Source organism: Triticum aestivum, chromosome 1B (assembly GCF_018294505.1).
Source record: "Triticum aestivum cultivar Chinese Spring chromosome 1B, IWGSC CS RefSeq v2.1, whole genome shotgun sequence".
Classification (NCBI taxonomy): Eukaryota; Viridiplantae; Streptophyta; class Magnoliopsida; order Poales; family Poaceae; genus Triticum; species Triticum aestivum.
Genome location: NC_057795.1, coordinates 99694500 through 99704388, shown reverse-complemented (window position 1 = coordinate 99704388; position 9889 = coordinate 99694500).

Genomic DNA, 9889 nt, shown 5'->3' with positions numbered 1-9889 from the left:
CACTATGCCAAAATTCAACTTCATTTGCTTAGCCAATCTTCCTAGGTGAATTTTCAAAGTTCCTATCTGAGGGAAGCCTTTGTGAAGGAAGTGCTAGCTAGGGTTATCCAAATGAGTTGAAATTGTGCACACTCCTTCATGTGCTCATATCATTGCCCTCCTCCAATGTTCAGCCCTATCCAATAATCTATGTGAGCACATGACCAAATGTTTGTTTCTGGCAATATTTTCATGTTATGGAGCAAGTATAATTTTTAATGCTTTATTAATTTTGATAAATTACCAGAACATGCTCCTACCCAAATAACATCTATCCACCAAATTTGAGACCATTTCCTTAAGCCATTTTCCCTCCAAAATTATTGCGAGTTTTTGGTCAATGGGGATGTTTGTGAAGGAAGTACCATTTTGGCTTGGCCAATTGGTATGAAACTTTTTCAGCATCTTCTTATGACCAAATAACTCTGCCTTGCCCAATTTGACAAGTCATTTCGACAATGGTAAAACAAGACCAGCAAGACCTCTCGATGCACCGACAATCCCGATAGGAGCTGCACATATCTCGTTCTCAGGGCAACACCGGATGAACACTATGTACAACTAAAACCAGACCTTGAGTTTCCCCGAGGTGGCGCTGCAAGTGGCTCTGGTTCGGACCAACACTTAGACAAGCATTGGCCCGGGGGGATGTAATAAAGATGACCCTTGGGTTAATTACTCCCAAGGGAAATATAGGTGGTGGTGAGGCAAATGGTTAAACCAAGGTTGGGCCTTGCTGGAGGAGTTTTATTCAAAGCGAACTGTCAAGGGGGTCCCATAAATCACCCAACCGCGTAAGGAACGCAAAATCCGGGAACATAACACCGGTATGACGGAAACTAGGGCGGCAAGAGTGGAACAAAACACCAGGCATAAGGCCGATCCTTCCACCCTTTACCAAATATATAGATGCATTAATCAAATAAGAGATATTGTGATATCCCAACAAAATCCTGTCCACCATGGAGCAATCTTCAACTTCACCTGCAACTAACAACACTATAAGAGGGGCTAAGCAAAGCGGTAACATAGCCAAGCAATGGTTTGCTAGGAAAGGAGCAAAAGGTTAGAGGTTGACATGGCAAATTGGGGAGGCTTGAAGAGCAAATGATAGGTAGTGCAGCAAAGCGATAGAACGAAGCAACTAGCATAGCAATGATAGTAGTGAGATCCAGGGTAGCGGTCATCTTGCCTGAAATCCCGCAAGGAAGAAGAACGAGTCCATGAAGAATACGAACGGATGAAGCCAAACCAAGCGTAGACGAACGAATCCTCACGATCGCAACGAAACGGGAACTATCGAGAAGAAGCACACAACAAGGTAAACACACCACACATAGACAAGACATGATGCACAACAAGCATGATGCAAGACAAAGCTACATGAAGCTACTCATGGCAAGAGATGATGCATACACGAGCAACACATCAAAGCAAGTTTAAATGAGGCCGGAAACAACATATAACAATTCCGGTAAGTCCTCATATGCAAATTTCGAAATTGGTCCAGACCTGAATAAACCTTATGTTCAAGTTGTTAAACAGCAAGTTAAGATGCATCAAGATGATCTACACGAGATTCTAGTCAAGTTACATGTAAAGTTCATTTAATTCGGAGCTACGGCCTAGAAGATATGAGCAAAACAAGTCAAACATAGCATTGATGCAAAATGCACCCAAACATCAAGCAAACACCTCAAAACAAGGATGCAACATGATAATATGAAACTACATGCAATTCTAAGCAAGTTTCATATAGAGCACACTCAAGACGGAGCAACAGTGCAACACATACACTCTATACAAGTCATAACAATCTGTCCAAAACATGAACTAGGCATATTGCAAGCACCAAAACAACATGCTACAGGACCTCAACAAGAAAACAAAAGACATGGGCATGATGTACAGGTAAAGCATAACAAAACATGAACACTGAGCTATGTCCAGAAATCACTAGAACATGCTCAAACACACATGGCAAGATTGCATATAATAACAGTTTCAGACTTTTGCAGAAATAACATCAGGTTGCAATGTTTAGAGCTATCAAACAACATGTTACAGGAACTTATCATGGCAAACAAAGGCATGTAATGAATCTACTAATTGCATAGAACAAAAGTCCCTTACTGACCATGAGCCAAAAAGGAACAGAAAATATGATGGCACCCATGTAAACATGGCAAGTTTCGTTAACAGATTCAGCAAACAGGGCATGGCAGGAACAACGATAAGTAGGCATGTTGGTGAGCTTGTACCACTCACCACAGAGCAATACATGGCATGGCAAGGCACCCAACAGTAATAAGACATGTTTATGAAGCTAAGCATGGCAATAGCAAGTTCATAGGGTGAATGGAACACTAGCAACAATCATGGCAAGAAATGAACTTAATGTTAACATGCTGACAGCAACATTATATAGCAACTTTGGAGCAAGGAAACAACAAGATACAGCAGGCTATAAATGCAACCAGGGGCACGGATGGATAGAGCATGACATGTATAACAAAACAGCCTTAGTGAACATCTCCAGATTATGCATAGAATGACTTGTAGGAGCAGGTTTACATAGCATCACGAAATAACAGATTCAGCCTAGCAAAATAGCAACAGCAAGTACACTCCTTAACAAGCTTGATTCACTCACCACAAGTCATTGCATGAAAAGATAAGCATAGCATTAGCAAGAAGACATGTTTATGAAACAAACCAAGGCAAGAACAAGGTCATAGCATGCAAGGATCAACTACAACAACCTTGGCAAAATTGAATAACATGTAAACAATCTACCAGGAAACATTTTGTAGCAAAAGTAGAGCACGCAAATGACATGCTAGACTACTCCATAATTTCAACCAGGGGCATGAATGGATAGAGAAAAACCATATGTTCAAAACATCCTTACTGAAGTATCTCCAAACATGCATGGATCTCTCTGTAGCATCAAGTTTACATGGCATCAAAATAACAGCAGAACAGGGACTAAAATCAGCAACATTACGAAGCCTAGTTTGTATGCTTGTGCTAGTTACCACATTGATCACAAAAATACATGGTAAGCACCTCTGTAAAGAAGACATGGCATAGATCAAAACACATGTATACATCAACCTCATAGGATGCACACATCAATCATGGCAAAAATGACAAATGAGCAAGTTCTGTTAACAGGCAGCAGACAACATCACCTAGCACTCTTGCAACGATGATTCAGGCATCAAGATGAGCTCAAATGAACATGATGCAATGTAATGAAATGAGAGCATCTCTCAATGAACATTTTGACATATCACACGCACGAAACGGAGTAGTATGCATGGAGCTACACTAGGTCAAACAAGTGCACATGCTGCTGAATTTACCAGACTTAGCCAAATCCAGGGAAAAAATACATGGGCGCGGGATAACTATGTGACACGCATGCGAGGCTTAAGCGGGGGCAGCTCACCAGCGGGCCTGGCCCAGTACGCGGAGGACGTCGGTTGGGCCGATGGAGAGGCGACACAGGCCGGGGCTGACGGCAGCTTGCGGGGCCCACGTGGCCCACGCGCTCGGGCGCGTGGTCCCGAGCAGGAGACGGAGCAGGGCGCCGGCGAGGAGGCCATGGACGGAGGCGGCAGGGGAGCTCGCCGGATTCGGGGGAGGTCGGCGGGAATGGACGGGTCCGGGCGTGGGGGCGCCGGATCTGGTCTTAGGTGAGGCCGACGGGCCCCACATGGCCGGCGGCGAGGCCGAGCACCACGGCGGCGGCGAGGTTCCTGCAGTGAGCGAGAAGGGGTAAGGTAGGCAGGAGAAAGAGGGGAAGGAGTGGGCGCGAGGCGGAGCTGGCCTGTGGGTCACCGGCAGCGATGCGACGGGCGCCGTCGCGGGGTCTGGCGCGGAGGCGGCGGCGCTGGAGGGCGGAGGCGAACGAGCAACTCGGGCGCGGGGGCGCGGGCGCCCCGGGCTGGCTGCAGCCCTCGAGGCCCAGATCGGGGCCCGGGCGGGCCTGGCATGGGCCTGGCGGCACGGGAAGGCAGGGGAAACAGGTGGCGTGTGGGGTTTGGCTGGCATGGGCGCCGGGGCGACGTGGCGCCGTTGGGTTGGTCGGGGGAGGTGGCGCTGGTGGTGGCTAGCGGCGGGGGCAGCGCCAAGTGGTAGAGGAGGAGAGGGCCGGTGCGGAAATTGAGGAGGGAGAGGGATAGAGGTAGGTGTGGGGCTAGGGGCTGCCCAAAATGGACAAGGAGGTCCATATATAGCAGGGGGCTAGGGCTAGAGGGGGGTTTTGGAGCGTTTTGGAGCCTCCGATCGTAATCCGATGGATCTGATCACGAGGGGGGGTTCGCAGGCCTAGGTGGGCTGTGAAGAGAGGTTGGGCTGAGTGGAGAGAAGAGAGAGAGAGGCCCGGCAGCAGTTTCGAAGACCGAAACATCCGACGAAGGTACCGGCAACGGTACCGCTATATTTAACGGTTGGGCTATCAAATGGACTCTGAATGCGATGAAACTTGGCAGACGCTCTGTCTACACTATAATAAGACCGCACGACAAGTTGCAACCCATTCCGAGAACATTTTTATGCCACTTATAAAATAATATTTCGGAGGTGCCGCGGGCGCGTGCGAGTGTGGTCTGGACTCCGAACGGACAACAGAGAGAACCGGGAGGACCCGAACGGATGCAAGTTTTGAAAAACATGCAGATGAAATGCAGATGATGACATGGCAAAATGCAACACGCAAGCAAATGACATGGCAACTACGGCGAATAACTGGCAGACACCTGCCGCATCGAATCCGGGGCGTTACACAAGTCTAGCATGTTCCCCCCGTTGTCGCCGTTCTCCTGGAGCTATCTCCCCCACCGTTTGCTTCCCCGGTGACCCATCCCCATCGAGAAATAGTGCGCGCCCATGAGCGCCGTCGTCTTCCCCCTCGGTGTCCTCTTCCTCCTCTTGTCCCCGAGCTCTGCTCGTCTCTGTGACCGTCTGTAGCCCATCTGCTTCTCCCTCGTCGCTTTCCCACGCCCTCCCGTGATTGCTGCTCGTCGCCAGGGCCTCGGCCGCACGCGAGCGGCGGCACCCGAGCTCTCCCACCTCCCCCGCCTATAAGTAGACCTCCCCGCGCAGTCCCGAGCACACCACTCTCCTCGCCTCAATCCCGGAGCCGTGCCTAGCCACTTCCCCGAGCTTGAGGAGCTCCCGTTGCCCTCCATTGCCCTCCGGCTAAATTCGGTCGAATCCGAGCCCCTCCCTCCACTCCAACACCACCTGAGCACTGCCCAGACCTCCATGAGTCGCCCCATACCTCCAGCCCCTCACATACGCCACCGGAGCACCGTGCCCAAGTCCGGCCGCCGCCTCCTCTGTTATTGGCCGCCACGCTAGCCCCCGTCAGTCCACTCCTCCCCGACGCCCTTCTTCCTCAGGATGGACGTGGCACGTCTTGTTGATCCCGCCGATGCCATTCCCTCCACCGGAGGTGGTCGGAGCCATGAGCCCCATTCCGATGCCCCTCCATTGAACGCCATCACTGCCCTCGTCTCGTCCAATCCAGATCTCCTCGAAGTCCATGCTCGATCCAGGCGGAAGCGTGGCATCCTCCCGAACCCGCCGATGGTCCGAGCTCCACCGGGGGTGGATGTTGCAGGCCGGGCACACGCCAGAGCCGCGCGGCCTTGCCCCTTCCTTTGTCCGTTAGGAGGTGGAAGAAGGGATGAGGGGGAGAGAGTCAACGTCCATGGGGCCCGCCCGTCAGTGTCACAGAGCCCGGCCCCGCTGCCGCCACGTCACTTAAGTGGAAGCGTAGTTCACACAAATACGCTTTCTCATCGAGTAAGCGCACTCTTCTACTGCTATAGTCAGCTTTACGCTTTCACTGCTATGGAGACATATTCCTGATAATGTGCATTCTGTTTTTCCAGCCACCTGTCGAATCTGTTCAATTTCGAATGTTCACTAGTTAGCCGCAGAAAAAATACTTTTTATTTGTTTTCTCGAATGAATGGCCGTATCTTTTTGCTTGTGACTCTGATTGACGTGAATCCAACTCCCACGTCTTCGTCTCGTCGAGCCCGTTATATTCCCATCATTTTCACTATGGTTTGACATACTAGAAATGACCATTTTTTCCTTGCCCGTAAATAGCCCCCTCCGAGAGAGAATCTTTTTCGGTGATTCTTTTCGCGATCGTTCCGCACATCTCCCTGGTGTATCCTTCATCCCCAGGCAAGCCACAACCACTATTTGCACGATAGCCATGCAATAGCATTGGTTTTCAACTTGAATCTTTAATAAATGTCTGTAGTTTTGCTACGGCTATCATTATTTCGGTTATGCTTATGGATCGGTGGTTACCGTCATGCTATGTTTTCTTACACTCTGTTATCATGTTCTACCTGCTAGTATTACGTTCATAGTACCATGCTTGGTAGTAGTACATGTTGGGTTGGTCATTTTCTTCGGTGCATGACTATCGTCGGTTACCGAATACCGTTGAATTGCATGTTTGTTTGTTGTTAGTTGGTTAATCATTTACTCGGTAATGTTATTGATTTGTTCTTGCATGGTATTTATCGTTGATGCTAGTGGTCCTATTATACTATGAGTAGTGTTATACTTGTGATATTCATGCTCGTCATTATGCCATGCTCAGTTGGATATTATCCATGGTTGTTGATCTGGTTAATAGTTATGCTACACTCCATGCTTATGTTGATATCATGCTCATGCATTGTAGTTGCATCATGTTATTTTCATATGACTCAGGTTATTGCATTCAACTTTAACCGGACTTAATTGAACTTGAATAACTGTTGGCTGATTCATGGTGCCACCATATCGAGCTAACCAGTGCAAGCACATTTGCCTTTTATGGGAAGGTCCTAACTGGGTCTATTGTCATGCCTCTCGCCAATGCCTCCAACGAGGGAAGGTTATGCGCGGGTGCTACATTGGCCGGGTAGGATGGCATAAGCCTTGTGTGCCCATTGTTGTGATTGGTATACCACTGTCCCCATTTGGGACCGTTTATTGTTTTGCCATGACGGTGGCAGTTAATGCCTTTAGTAGGCATGCGACCACCATGACTTAGCCCAGAGGGGAGTTGGTCGGAGTGGCCGGGAGAGTGTCATGGCAGTAGAGAGGTTTTGTTGGAATGTCGTTGGTCCACTAGAATGGGAGTGTGAGGCCATGGGTTCCGTGGTGTGGGTACAGTGTGCTAACCTCTGTAGATTGTGTGTTAAATCTATCGATAGCCACGCCCGCGGATATGGTCCCAGTTTGTAGTTGGTCACACTATTGGTCAACAGTAATAATAATGATGTGCTTAATAACAACCCTGGTTCAGTGATAAGAGAAGTTGGTTCATCTTTATGTGATCGTAAGAGGATCACCGTGGTATCGAGGATACCGAGTTGTTGGATATTTGTGGAGTTATGCGAGAATCACGGGTAAAAGTCAAGATCCGTGTGGTCATGTAATGATTACTATGGTATTGTTTATACCAAGCTTGATTTGATCCTAAGATGATCATGTGATGTCCGTGCTGGTAAGTGATGCATGTGATGGTTATGAGGTAACCCGAGCAGAGTAAGTTGGTGCATGATAGTGTCATCATGTTGCATGCTCGCATCATCCTGTTCATATGTTCATGCCATGTTCGTAGTGTTCTAGCGGTATCTTGTTCATGTTGTTCATGCTATGTTGTTCTGATAATATCATGATTAATCCATGCTTAACCTGTAATTGCCATGTTGTTGTTTGTCTTGATTGCTCTTGGTTGCTGTGAGCTTGCAAGTACATTTACTGACCTGGCATGTCATGCCTGTTTGCAGGTCATGCCAGATTTGATTGCTTGTTTGCCATGGATTCCTTGTGTGCGAGCTAGGATAAGTGTTCTAGCCAGAGTCCCTGCAGAGTGGAGTTCACCACCATCATCGTTGTTCCACTGCTAGAATTATTCCGCAGCTTCATGTTGTTCTGCTGCTTGCATAGAGCAACCGTGGCAGGTGTAGTGTCATCGTGCCGATGTAATCCCTTGTACCCAGATAGACTATCATAAAGAGCTAATTTGTTCTATACTAAGTAGTGATGTATTCTACAAGACTTTGCCTTGATCTCTGGGCCGGAATACATGATACATCTCCAATGTATCTATAATTTTTTATTGTTCGATGCTATTATATTAAACGTTTTGGATGTTTATGGGCTTTACTCTACACTTTTATATCATTTTTGGGATTAACCTACTAATCGGAGGCCCAGCCTGAATTGATGTTTTTTTTGCCTATTTCAGTGTTTCGAAGGAAAGGAATATCAAATGGAGTGAAAAGGAATGAAACCTTCGGGAGTGATCTTTTTGGAACAAACGCAATCCATGAGACTTGGAGTGGACATCAAGAAGCGAACGAGGCGGCCACGAGGGTGCCCGGCCCGCCTTGTAAGGGTGGGTGAGGGAGTCTTGGATTAGGGGGTGTCTGGATGGCCGGACTATGACCTTTGGCCGGACTCCCGGACTATGAAGATACAAGATTGAAGACTTTCTCCCGTGTCCGGATGGGACTTTCCTTGGCGTGGAAGGCAAGCTTGGCGATACGGATATGTAGATCTCCTCCCATTGTAACCGACTCTGTGTAACCCTAGCCCTCTCCGGTGTCTATATAAACCGAAGGGTTTGAGTCCATAGGATGAACAACAATCATACCATAGGCTAGCTTCTAGGGTTTAGCCTCTCTGATCTCGTGGTAGATCTACTCTTGTACTACCCATATCATCAATATTAATCAAGCAGGAGTAGGGTTTTACCTCCATCGAGAGGGCCCGAAACTGGTTAAAAACATCGTGTCCCTTGTCTCCTATTACCATCCGCCTAGACGCACAGTTCGGGACCCCCTACCCGAGATCCGCCGGTTTTGACACCGACATTGGTGCTTTCATTGAGAGTTCCTCTGTGTCGTCACCTTTAGGCCCGATAGCTTCTTCGATCATCAACAACGACGTGGTCCAGGGTGATACTTTTCTCCCCGGACAGATCTTCGTATTCGGCAGCTTTGCACTGCGGGCCAATTCACTTGGCCATCTGGAGCAGATCGAAAGCTACGCCCCTAGCCATCAGGTCAGACTTGGAAGTTTGAACTACACAGCTGACATCCGCGGAGAGTTGATCTTCGACGGATTCGAGCCGCGGCTGAGCGCGCCGCACTATCATGAGGGGCATGATCTAGCTCTGCCGCCGGACAATGTCCAGAAGGCCGCTCAGGTCTCCGCTCCGACCCTTAGCTCGGAGCTGACTGCGCCAATCGAGGACGGATGGTTCGACACCGCCTCAGGGGCTGCAATCTCTACAGCGATTGAGCAGAACACCAGTCTTGTCCTTCGTGAAGCTCGTGACTCCAAGGTGCCGGACTCCTTTCCGGACTCCGAATCTTCACACCCCTTCCAATCGAACCCAATTGGGCTCCGATCATGGAGTTCGCCGCCGCGGACATATTTCTACACTCGCCCTTTGGCGACATCCTGAATTCACTAAAGTCTCTCTCTTTATCAGGAGAGCCCTGGCCGGACTATGGTCAGCAACGTTGGGATGCGGACGACGAAGAAATTTGAAGCTCACCCACCACCTACTTCGTAGCCACTGTCGATGATTTAACCGACATGCTCGACTTCGACTCTGAAGACATCGACGGTATGGACGCCGATGAAGGAGACGACCAAGAACCAGCGCCTATAGGGCACTGGAAAGCAACCTCGTCATATGACATATACATGGTGGACACCCCAAAAGAAGGGGATGGCGAGGGAACAACGGAGGATGACCCCTCCAAGAAACAGGGTAAGCGCCAGCGTCAGCGGCGCCGCTCTAAATCCC